This window comes from Rhinoraja longicauda, chromosome 1, assembly GCF_053455715.1.
Source record: "Rhinoraja longicauda isolate Sanriku21f chromosome 1, sRhiLon1.1, whole genome shotgun sequence".
NCBI lineage: Eukaryota > Metazoa > Chordata > Chondrichthyes > Rajiformes > Arhynchobatidae > Rhinoraja > Rhinoraja longicauda.
Window position 1 is genome coordinate 142343451 of NC_135953.1, and position 13508 is coordinate 142356958.

Sequence of the window (13508 nt, forward strand, 5' to 3'; positions counted from 1 at the left end):
GCCGGTGGTAGGTGGAGCCCGCCGGTCCCAGGTGCATGGCCGGTGGTAGGCCGCAACGGGAACGGAGACACGATACAGAACAAAGGTCGCGTCTCCGTTCTGGAGAGAGAATGTTACAGTTACAGTTCCCGTTCCCTCCCACCCCCCCACCCCCCAAAAACATAACATACAACACTACATCATATTAACACTACAATTGAGACAAAAACAACAAAAAACACAAAAGACAGACGGACTGCAGGCAAGCCGCAGCTGCGACGGTACACGTGACAATAATAAACTGAACTGAACATAGCTAATCTGCACTGATTGCAACAGGCAGTATGCTCTCTATCATACGCCTGTAGATGTCCGATAGGATATTCAGTGGCACATCTAATCTCCTTCTAAGGTAGCAGAGGCATTGATGGGCTTTCTTTGTGATTGGATCTATATGCTAGGCTGACACAGATCTTCAGAGATGAGGAACTTGAAGCTGTTGACTCTCTTTACCATGGTCCTGTCGATGAAAGGAACATTTGGGCTACGGTCCGAATGCGGGAAAATGGGATTAAAATTAGACTGTGTTTGGTAACGGGCGGCACGGACACGATGGGCCGAAGGGCCTCTTTCTGTGCTGTAGGACTCTATGACTCTATGAAGGCAGGTTCAGGGATGCTACTGAAGTCAACCCCAGTCTTACCAATATTGAGAACATGATTGCTGTCTGGCACCACTAGGAGTGCCAACTATCTCACTCCCAAATACGGGACAAGGTGATGTCACCGCCTCGCGTCCCATGTGACCTCACCCAGCCAGCGGCCACGTGCCTCCAGACCTACACTGTCAGGGCCTAAAGCGGCGCCCTGGCCTACAGAGTCTGGGCTTACAGTATCCGGGCCTACACTGTCCGGGCCTACACTGCCTGGACCTACACTGTCTGGGCCTACACTGTCTGGACTTACACTGTCCATGCCTACAGTGTCCGGACCTACACTGTCCGGACCTACAGTGTCCGGACCTACACTGTTTAAACAGCCTACAATGTTTGGACCTTCAGTGTCCGGACCTACTCTGTCCGGACCTACACTGTTCGGACCTACACTGTCCGGACCTACACTGTCCGGGCTTACACTGTCCGTGCCTACAGAGTCTGTGCTTACAGTGGCCTACATTGTCCGGACCTACACTGTCCGGACCTACACTGTCCGGACCAACACTGTTCGGAACTACAGTGTCCGGACCTACTCTGTCCTTACCTACACTGTCCGGACCTACACTGTCCGGATCTACACTGTCCGGACCTACTCTGTCCGGACCTACAGTGTCCGGGCCTACACTGACCGGGCCTACACTGTCCGGGCCTACGCTGTCTGGGCCTACGCTGTCCGGGCCTATGCTGTCCGGGCCTACGCTGTCCGGGCCTAGGCTGTCCGGGCCTACGCTGTCCGGGCCTACCCTGTCCGGGCCTACACTGTCCGGGCCACCAATGGCGGCCACCCGGGCCGGGAAGCGGGTTGCTACGCAACCGCCGTTATGCGGCGCCCGGGCCTCCGGACCTGCACTGTCCAGACCTACAGTGTCCGGAATTACAGTGTCCGGGCCTACAGTGCCCCCTGGGCCTAATACGGGACAAGGGCGGTCCCGTACGGGACAAACCAGTTTAGCACTATATACGGGATGTCCCGGCTAATATGGGACAGTTGGTAACCCTAGGCACCACTCAACAAGATTTTCGATCTCCCTCCTTTACATTGACTCATCGTTACTCGTCCAACAACAGTGGTGAATTTAAAGATGGTGTTGCAGCTGCATCTGGCAGCGTAGTCATGGTGCAGAGAGCATTCATGCCACATGATACAGCTCAGTTATTTCCATGCATTTTCTCATAAAAACAAGATCACAAAGGCACTGAAAGAAACAGCAGTCTTGTTGACTGCAATGTAGAAGCCTCAGGGCAAGGCATGGATGTGATCTCAGTGACGAAAGTGGGAAACAAAGTTCCCATTCAGCAGTGACGATGATAGGTGGTGAGCAAGGTCTTGGGGAACTCAGAAGGGGAAGCAGACTCATGATTGTGGAATGAGTGATAAAGGTCACAGGGGAGGGCATAGAACAGTGGCAATCAGCCATAGACTGGTGGAGGAATGTGCTCTTATAGCACATGTTCAACAGGTGTTCAAAATCATAATCACAATCACACTTTATTAGTCAAGTATGTTTTGCAACATACGAGGAACTTCATTTGCCACACAGTCATACCAATAAAAAACAACAGAACACACAAAATACATTTTAACATAAACATCCACCACAGTGACTCCTCCACATTCCTCACTGTGAGGAAAGGCGAATAAAAGTTCAATCTCTTCCCTTCTTTGTCCTCCCGCGATCGGGGCCTCGAGCCTTCCGTTGACGGAACGATCTTGACTCCCGAAGCCGGCGGTCGATCCCTCTGCATCGGGGCGATCAAGCTCCTGCATCGGGGGGGATCTCAGCTCCCCCGCGCCGGGTGATCTACCCCGGGTCGGGGCTGATCAAACTTTCTGCGACTTTGGAGCTTCCCGACATCGGTCTCTACCCAAGACTGCGAGCTCCTTGATGTTAAAGTCCGAAGGCTGCACTTGGAGCGTCGATCGCAAGGGATCGCAGGCTCCGATGGTAAGACCACGCCCCGCGGTGGGGCTCAAAGTCAGTGTCGAGCAAGGCCGCCAGCTCCACGATGTTAGGCCGCAGAGCGACCGGAGATACGACATCAGTCACCGAAAGTAAGCATGCAGGTACAACAGGCAGTGAAGAAACCTAATGGCATGTTGGCTCTCATAACGAGAGGAGTTGAGTATAGGAGCAAAGAGGTTCTTCTGCAGTTGTACAGGGCCCTGGTGAGACCACACCTGGAGTATTGTGTGCAGTTTTGGTCTCCTAATTTGAGGAAGGACATCCTTGCTATTGAGGGAGTGCAGCTTAAGGTAACGAGGTTAATTTCCAGGATGGCGGGACGAAAGAATGGAGCGACTGGGCTTGTATACACTGGAATTTGGAAGGATGAGAGGGGATGTTATAGAAACATATAAAATCGTTAAGGGATGGGACACGCTAGATGCAGGAAACATATTCCCGATGTTGGGGGAGTCCAGAACCAGGGGCCGCAGTTTAAGAATAAGGGGTAGGCCATTTAGAACTGAGATAAGGAAAAACTTTTTCACACAGAGAGTTGTGAATCAGTGGAATTCTCTGCCTCAGAAGGCAGTGGAGCCCAATTCTCTGGATGCTTTCAAAAGAGAGTTAGATAGAGCTCTCGAGGCTAGCGGAATCCAGGGGTATGGGGAGAAGGCAGGATCGGTTACTGATCGGTTACAGAAGGGTTACTGATTGTGGATGATCAGAATGAATGGCGGTGCTGGCTCGAAGGGCCACATGGCCTCCTCCTGCACCTATTGTCTATCCATATAATTCAGGAAAATATGACGTCGGTGAAACTCACATCAGTGGTAGCCAAATTATTGGAAAAGACAAAGGCAAAGCATATGGAAAAAGATAGACTTTTGAGGAATGGTCAGCAGGGCTTGACATGCTGTAACAAATAATGAAGACAATGGTCAGCAGGGCTTGACATGCTGTAACAAATAATGAAGACAATGGTCAGCAGGGCTTGACATGCTGTACAAATAATGAAGACTTTTGAGGAGGTGACGAAGCTGATTGAAGAGGTCGGCAGTGGATGTTGTCCACCTGGACCTTAACCATAATCGTAATTTATAAGCCAAGTATGTTTTGCACCATACAAGGCATTTGGTTTGCCATACAGTCATACCAAAAAAACAACAAGACACACAACTACTTGGGTTCCCAACTGTCCCGTATTAGCCGGGACATCCCTTATTTTGGGCTAACCCTTGTCCCGTATTAGGCCCGGGTGGCACTGTAGGCCTGGACGCTGTAGGCCTGGACACTGTAGACCCGAACACTGTAGGCCCGGAGTAGGTCCGGACAATGTAGGCCCAGTCAGAGACACTGTAGGTCCGGACAGTGTAAGTCCGGACAGTGTAAGTCCGGACAGTGTAGGTCCAGACAGTGTATGCCCTGACACTGTAGGCCCAGTCAGTGTAGGTCCGGACAGTGTAGGTCCAGAGGCCCGTGCACCGCCTATTGGAGGTTGCATAGTAACCCGCCTCCCGGCCCGGGCGGCCGCCATTGTTGAAGCAGGAACACGTGGCCACTGGCTGGGTGAAGTCACGTGGAGCGCGGGGCAGTGACGTTATGGCGAGTCCGAAAACTTGTTGGTTGTAGAAGAAGTTTATTGCAGCCGCAATATTCGAATACAGAGTTAAACAACAAGGTAAAGGACAACCATCAAAAACTTACTGTCTTCTTCGAAGACTTCGCCGAACTGAACTTTTCGGGCGCCAAAAGCGCACATGACCACGCTGGCCAATCAGAGATGTCGCTCCCTGGACCAATCCCCATGGTCGCGTTCACACGTGACCTCGCTGGCCAATCTGAGGGTTCGACGACCTGGACCATTCTCTATGGTCGCTACATGACCCCCCCCAGAACCTGAGGTACGGAACCTAGCAGGGAGCCGGATTTCGCGACCATAACGAGTACGGAGAGGGACAGCCTGAACCACAGGAGCCGGGGGTTCCGGACTTGGAGGAACTGCCGGAACGGGGGGTCCTGGAGGAACGGCCGGAACGGGGGGTCCTGGAGGAACTGCCGGAACGGGGGGTCCTGGACTGAGCGGAACTAACGGAGGTCGGCCTCTCCTAGGGGTTTGACCGACCAGGACTGGTTGATCCGGATCCAAGTGTGCAGGTTAGAGCCGGGACACCGAGACGAGCTCACTCTTGCCGCACATGTCTAAGGTGAAGGTAGCCGTTCCCTTACGCACTGATGGGACTGTAGGCAGCTGGTCTGAAGGGTCCGGAAACAAATCTCCGGGTACTCGAAGTGTCGAGCCATATACTAGCTCCGCGGACGACGCACCGAGATCTAGCTTAGGAGCAGTCCGGATGCCCAAAAGAACCCAGGGGAGCTGGTCTACCCAGTCCGGGCCTTCAAGCCTTGCACTGAGGGACGCCTTAAGTTGACGGTGGAACCTTTCTACAAGTCCATTTGCCTGGGGGTGATATGCAGTAGTGGGTTGTAACTTGGAACCGTACAGTTCTGCGAGCGCGGCCCAGAGGGACGAAGTGAACTGCGGCCCCCTGTCAGTGGTAATAACTGCCGGGACCCCGAAACGAGCTACCCAATGGAGGGCCAAAGTCCTGGCACAAGACGCTGATGAAATATCAGACAATGGGAAAGCCTCTGGCCACCGGGTGAACCGATCCACCACCGTGAGGAGGTGGGTGTAGCCCCGGGAGGAAGGCAAAGGCCCGACTAAATCCACGTGGATGTGGAAAAAACGAACTGCTGGGACCTCGAAATCCTGTACGGGGGGCTGGACATGGCGCTGGACTTTAGCGGTCTGACAGGGAACGCAGGAACGCGCCCAACCCGCTACCTGTTTCCGTAGGCCATGCCAGACAAACCGAGCTGCTACCAAAGCAGAGGTGGAGCGGATGGACGGGTGCGCCAGCCCATGAATGGCATCAAAAACCCGGCGCTGAAGGGAGGGCGGTACTACCGGCCTGGGACGGGGAAGAGAAACATCGCACCAGACTTTTGTGCCTTCCGACCCGCAGGCTACCTGAGCCAACTTCAATCCCGAAGTGGTGGACTGGTATGCCGAAGCGGTATCCGCTAGAAGCTGTGCCTCCGCAAGCTCCTGGGGATCCACCTCGCAGTCCACCGCCGAAATAGGGGAAAAAGCAGGTCTAGACAGGGCGTCAGCAACGGCATTAAGCTTACCCGCGACATGACGGACATCGGTGGTAAATTCGGAGATAGCAGTCAGGTGCCGCTGCTGGCGGGCCGACCATGGGTCAGACAATTTGAAAAATGCAAATGTTAATGGTTTGTGGTCCGTAAAGGCCACAAATGGGCGGCCCTCAAGGAAGTACCTGAAATGACGAACAGCTAAATAGAGGGCCAGAAGCTCTCGGTCAAATGCGCTATACTTCAGCTCAGCCGAATTTAGTTGCCGGCTGAAAAACGCCAAAGGCTGCCAACGGCCACCGACCTGCTGCTCCAAGACCCCGCCCACCGCCACGTCAGAGGCGTCAACCGTCAGGGCCGTGGGGGCGGAGGGGCTCGGGTGGACCAACATGGTGGCGTCTGCCAAGGCTGCCTTAGCTGCTGTAAAAGCCGACTCTGCGGCCGGGGACCATATCAACTCTACCGGTTTTCCCGCAAGGCACTGGAAAAGCGGGCGCATGACCCGCGCAGCTGCCGGAACGAACCTATGGTAGAAGTTAACCATGCCTACGAACTCCTGTAGTCCTTTTACTGTGGTGGGCCTGGGAAATGCCCGGATAGCCTCCACCTTCTCGGGCAAAGGGGAGGCGCCGGCAGGGGTAATTCTGTGCCCTAGAAAATCAAGAGAAGGGAGGCCGAATTGTCACTTGGAGGGTTGGATAATGAGCACGTGGTCTTGGAGCCGCTGGAACACAGTCCGCAAGTGGACCTGGTGATCCTGCACTGAGGGGCTGGCGACCAGGATGTCATCTAAATAAATAAACAAAAAGGGTAAACCCCGGCCCACACGGTCCATCAGTCGTTGGAAAGCCTGTGCCGCGTTCTTTAAACCGAAAGGCATACGCAACCATTCAAACAACCCGAACGGAGTAATCGTTGCAGTTTTCTGTATGTCCTCCGGTCGCACCGGAATCTGGTGGTATCCTCGCACCAAATCGATTTTGGAGAACACCACCGCTCCTTCCAGCCCAGACGAAAAGTCCTGTAGGTGCGGTATGGGGTAGCGATCAGCCGTGGTGACAGCATTGAGACGCCAATAATCGCCACATGGTCTCCACCCCCCAGATGCCTTGGAGACCATATGCAACGGCGAGGCCCACGGGCTGTCGGACTGACGGACAATTCCCATTTCCTCCATCTTCCTAAATTCCGCCCGTGCCACCACCAGTTTGTCTGGCGGTAGTCTCCTGGCCCGAGCGAAAACGGGAGGGCCTTCGGTGCGGATGTGATGGACCACGCCGTGCTTGGCCGAAGGCGTGTCAAAACGTTGGATGAGCAGCTCTGGAAACTCCACCAGGATCTCAGCATACGAGTCAGGGGCCGCGACGACGGCCTGGACAGTAGGGCTGGGCGGGGAGGCGATTGTCGGAGCGACGGGCTCCTCTCCGGCGGAGGGTCGGAGGTCGTTACCGCGGACAGCAGGGACCAGTGAAAAAGCCCAGAGAAAATCTGCGCCCAGGATCGCTTGTCTGACGTCGGCTATGATGAATGGCCATTCGTACGTGCGGAGGCCTAACACAAGGGACATCTTCCGTATACCGAAAGTGCGAATGGGGCTGCCATTAACCGCGATGAGGGTGGGACCTGTCTTACCCGTTCTGGTTTCGAGGTCGGTCGGCGGCACTATACTGACGATGGCTCCCGTGTCCACCAAAAATTCTGTGTCTGTGAATCGATCATGGACGTAGAGGCGTCGGTTCTGGCCAATCGTAACTGCCCCTATGTACGATCGGCCGAGGCATTTCCCGCGAAGGTACAAGGTGAGCGGCAGTTGCGGGATTCGCTACCCCATCGTAGGTGATAATAGCACCAGCCGCGCTTGTGCGGATCTTTTTGGCGGGCTTTCGGAGAAATGGCGGGAGACGCGGCGCCATCTTGATGTCGCTGTGGCGTGGTCACTGATGTCGAGACCTTGTTGATCGAACCGCTTGCCTTGTTTTTAGCCGCTATGAGCGCGTCCGCTTTCGCTGCATATGCTTCGGGGTCCTTAAAAGAACAATCCGTGAGCAGCAGTCGGACATCCTCAGGAAGCTTCTCTCGGAATGCCTGTTCGAACATAAGGCAATCCGTATGCTCAACGGCTAGCATCATCATTTCGGCCATGAGAACGGAAGGCCGTCGATCTCCGAGATCCGGTAGGTGCAGAAGTCTTGCAGCGCAATCATGCCTATTAAACCCGAAGGTTCGCAGTAACACTTTCTTCATGGCCTCGTACTTGTTTTCCGCAGGTGGATTAACGATGAACCGCATCACGCGTGTGGTCGTCTCCGGTGATAGAGCGCTGACGAGGTAGTAATACATCGTGGAGTCGTCCGATATCTTCTTTATATGAAATTGAGCTTCGGTGTGGACAAACCAAGATTGCGGTGAATGTGTCCAAAACAACGGAAGGTGAACGCTTACCGCGCTTAACTCCGGTGTGCCAGGCGCGGCAATCAACAACGAGGCGTCGTGTCCCTACATAGTCGGTGATCGTCCAGATCACGTCGGGGTCACCAATATGGCGAGTCCGAAAACTTGTTGGTTGTAGAAGAAGTTTATTGCAGCCGCAATATTCGAATACAGAGTTAAACAACAAGGTAAAGGACAACCATCAAAAACTTACTGTCTTCTTCGAAGACTTCGCCGAACTGAACTTTTCGGGCGCCAAAAGCGCACATGACCACGCTGGCCAATCAGCGATGTCGCTCCCTGGACCAATCCCCATGGTCGCGTTCACACGTGACCTCGCTGGCCAATCTGAGGGTTCGACGACCTGGACCATTCTCTATGGTCGCTACAACGTCATCTTGTCCCTTATTTGAGAGTGAGTTGGCAACCCTACCAATGAAGACTTGACTACATAAAGATTTGACACAAACATCCACCACAGCAGCTCCTCCACATTCCCCTCTGTGATGGAAGGCAATAAAGTCTTAACTTCCTCCCTCCTTTCCTCCCACGGTTGGGGGAGTCGGACCATCAGCAGCCAGCGATCGAGCTCACACGTCTGGGCGGTCTAAGCTCCCGCATCGGGGCGGTCTAAACTCCTGCGGCTTGGAGGTCGTGAATTCGATCCCTAACCAGGGACCACGAGCTCCACGATGTTCAAATCCGTAGCTACCGCAGGTTGGCGCATCAAAGGCCGACCCATGGCAAAGGGATCGCCCGCTCCGAGATGTTAAAGTCCACAGGCTCCGCATTATGGAGCTCTAGAAGTCCCAAACGAGAGACTGCCAACTCCACTATGTTAGGCCACAGTGCAGACGGAGATACCACATGGAAAAAGTCACATCTCCGTCGAGGTAAGAGATACGTTTCCCCCACCCCCACAAATACAAAACTAAAGATAAGCTAAAACATACATTTTACAACAAATTAAAAACAAAAAGAATGAAGACAGACCGTTGGCGAGGCAGGCATTGTGAGTAGCCCTGCGGTTTCTACAGGTTCCCTCATCCAGAAGATGAAAGCGGATGGAGATATGGTAGATTTGATTCAAAACTGTCTTGGCCACAGGACAGAGAGGGTGGGGGTGGAAGTGTGCTATTCTGACTGGAGCAGTGCGACTAGTGACGTTGCACAAGGATCAGTACTGGGACAATAGACAATAGGTGCAGGAGGAGGCCATTCGGCCCTTCGAGCCAGCACCGCCATTCAATGTGATCATGGCTGATCATTTTCAATCAGTACCCCATTCGTGCCTTCTCCCCATACCCCCCCCCCCCCCATACTATCCTTAAGAGCATTCAATTTAGAGCTCAATCTAACTCTCTCTTGAAATCATCCAGAGAATCGGCCTCCACTGCCTTCTGAGGCAGAGAATTCCACAGATTTACGACTCTTCGGGTGAAAACGTTTTTCCTCATCTCCGTTCTAAATGGCCTACCCCTTATTCTTAAACTGTGGCCCCTGGTTCTGGACTCCCCCAACATCGGGAACATGTTTCCTGCCTCTAGCGTGTCCAATCCCTTAATAATCTTATGTTTCAATAAGATCCCCTCTCATCCTTCTAAATTCCAGTGTATACATGCCCAGTCGCTCCAGTCTTTCAACATACAACAGTCCCGCCATTCCGGGAATTAACCTAGTGAACCTACGCTGCACTCCATCCATAGCAAAAATGTCCTTCCTCAAATTTGGAGACCCAAATTGTGGTCTCACTAGGGCCCTGTACAACTGCAGAAGGACCTCTTTGCTCCTATACTCAACTCCTCGTGTAATGAAGGCCAACATGCTATTAGTTTTCTCCACTGCCTGCTGTACCTGCATGCTTACTTTCAGTGACTGATGAATAAGGACACCCAGATTCCCCTTTTCCTAACTTGACACCATTCAGATAATAATTTGCCTTCCTGTTCTTACCACCAAAGCGGATAACCTTCCATTTATCCACATTAAACTGCATCTGCCATGCATCTGCCCACTCACACAACCTGTCCAAGTCACCCTGCAACCTCATAGCATCCTCCTCACAGTTCACACTGCCACCCAGCTTTGTGTCATCTGCAAATTTGCTAATGTTACTTTTAATCCCTTCATCCAAGTCATTAATGTATATTGTAAATAGCTGTGGTCCCAGCACTGAGCCTTGCTGTACCCCACTGGTCACTGTCTGCCATTCTGAAAGGGACCTGTTAATCCGCTACATCGACGACTGCATTGGTGCTACCTCTTGCACCCAAAAAAACCCCACCTACGTCCAAGACACCTCACACGCTCTCCATCTCCTGGATAACTTCCGGTTCCCAGGCCCCCACTCCCTCATTTTCACCATGGATGTCCAGTCACTCTACACTTCCATCCCCCACAAGGATGGTCTCGAAGCCCTCCGTTTCTTCCTCGACCGTAGAACCAGCCAATCCCCATCGACCAACACTCTCCTCCGCCTAGCAGAGCTGGTTCTTACCCTCAACAACTTCTCCTTTGACTCCTCCCACTTCCTCCAAACCAGAGGCGTAGCTATGGGCACTCGCATGGGCCCTAGCTACGCCTGCCTCTTTGTCGGGTACGTCGAACAATCCCTGTTCCAGACGTACACTGGCCCCATCCCAGAACTCTACCTCCGCTACATCGACGACTGCATTGGTGCTACCTCTTGCACCCATGCAGAACTCACTGACTTTATACACTTCACCTCCAATTTCCATCCTGCCCTTAAATATACCTGGACTATCTCTGACATCTCCCTCCCGTTTCTGGACCTCACCATCTCCATCACAGGAGAAAAACTAGTGACGGACATTTATTACAAGCCCACCGACTCGCACAGCTATCTGGACTACACTTCTTCCCACCCGGTCCCCTGCAAAAAGTCTATCCCCTACTCCCAATTCCTCCGTCTACGCCGCATCTGCGCCCGGGATGAGGTGTTTCAGACTAGGGCTTCCGAGATGTCCTTGTTTTTCAGAAAATGGGGCTTCCCCTCCTCCATTATAGATGAGGCTCTCACTAGGGTCTCTTCTACATCCCGCAGCTCCGCTCTTGCTCCCCATCCCCCCACTCGCAACAAGGACAGGATCCCCCTCGTTCTCACCTTCCACCCCACCAGCCAGCGGATCCAACATATCATCCACCAACATTTCCGTCACCTACAACAGGACCCCACCACTGGCCATATCTTCCCATCCCCTCCTCTCTCTGCGTTCCGCAGAGACCGTTCCCTCCGCAACTCCCTGGTCCACTCGTCCCTTCCTACCCAAACCACCCTAACCCCGGGCACTTTCCCTTGCAACCGCACGAGATGCAACACCTGTCCCTTTACCTCCCCCCTCAACTCCATCAAAGGACCCAAACATTCTTTCCAGGTGAGACAGAGGTTCACCTGCACCTCCTCCAACCTCATCTATTGCATCCGCTGCTCTAGATGTCAACTTATCTATATCGGCGAAACCAAGCGCAGGCTCGGCGATCGCTTCGCTGAACACCTGCGCTCGGTCCGCATTAACGCAACTGATCTCCCGGTGGCCCAGCACTTTAACTCCCCCTCCCATTCCCAGTCTGACCTCTCTGTCATGGGCCTCCTCCAGTGCCATAGTGAGGCCCGCCGGAAATTGGAGGAGCAGCACCTCATATTTCGCCTGGGCAGTTTGCAGCCCGGTGGTATGAACGTCGACTTCTCCAACTTCAGATAGCACCTCTGTCCCTCCCTACCCCTCCTCCTTCCCAGATCTCCCTCTATCTTCCTGTCTCCACCTATATCCTTCCTTTGTCCCACCCCCGACATCAGTCTGAAGAAGGGTCTCGACCCGAAAGGTCACCCATTCCTTCTCTCCCGAGATGCTGCCTGACCTGCTGAGTTACTCCAGCATTTTGTGAATAAATCGATTTGTACCAGCATCTGCAGTTATTTTCTTATAATCCCTACTCTTTGTTTCCTGTCTGCCAACCAATTTTCTATCCATGTCAGTACCCTACCTCCAACACCAGGTGCTCTAATTTTGCCCACTAATCTCCTATGTGGGACCTTATCAAACGCTTTCTGAAAGTCCAGGTACACTACATCCACTGGCTCTCCCTTGTCTATTTTCCTAGTTACATCCTCATAAAATTCCAGATTAGTCAAGCATGATTTCTCCTTTGTAAATCCATGCTGACTCGGAACAATCCTGTTACTGCTATCCAAATGTTCCGCAATTTCTTCTTTTATAATCAATTCAAGCATTTTCCCCACCACTGATGTCAGGCTAACTTGTCTATAATTTCCCGTTTTCTCTCTCCCTCCTTTCTTAAAAAGTGGGATAACATTAGCCACCCTCCAATCCACGGGAACTGATCCTGAATGTATAGAACATTGGAAAATGATCACCAATGCATCCACGATTTCTAGACCCACCTCCTTAAGTACCCTGGAATGCAGACCATCAGGCCCTGGGGATGGAGTCCCATCAGTCTACCCAACACCATTTCCTGCCTAATGTGAATTTCCTTCAGTTCCTCCGTCACCCTCGAACCTCTGTCCACTAGTACACCTGGGAGATTGTTTGTGTCTTCTTTAGTGAAGACAGATCCCAAGTACCTGTTCAACTCGTCTGCCATTTCAAATTCACCTGCTTCTGTCTTCAAGGGACCCACATTTGTCTGAACTATTTTTTTCCTCTTCACATACCCTAAGACCTCTGTTGTTTGTGATGTACACATATTTATAAATCATTTGACCACACAAGAACACAAGAACACAAGAAAATAGGAGCAGGAGTAGGCCAACCGGCCCCTCAAGCCTGCTCCACTATTCAATACGATCATGGCTGATCCCACCCCAACCCCCTTCCCACTATCGCCCTTCTTCCCACCCAAAAGAACCGTGTGATCTCCTGGGAGAGGCGAAAACCTAGATAAAAACCCAGGCCAATTTGGAAAAGAAATTTGGGAAGTTCCTCTCCGACCCCAAGCTAGGCGATCGAAACTTGTCCAGGAGATTACTCAGGTCTTACTATACTAACAATAGCTCATGTCCACTTCCCTGCCCGCTCCCCGTAACCCCTAATTCCCTTGTCTATTAAAAAACAATCTATTTCCGTTTTTAATTTATTTAACATTCCTGCATCCACAGCTCCCTGAGGCAGCGAATTCGACAGACTAACCACCCTCTGAGTGAAGAAGTTTCTCCTCATCTCAGTTTTAAAAGAGCCCCCTCTTATTCTAAGACTATGCCCCCTAGTTCTGGTCTCCCCGATCATCGGAAAAATCTT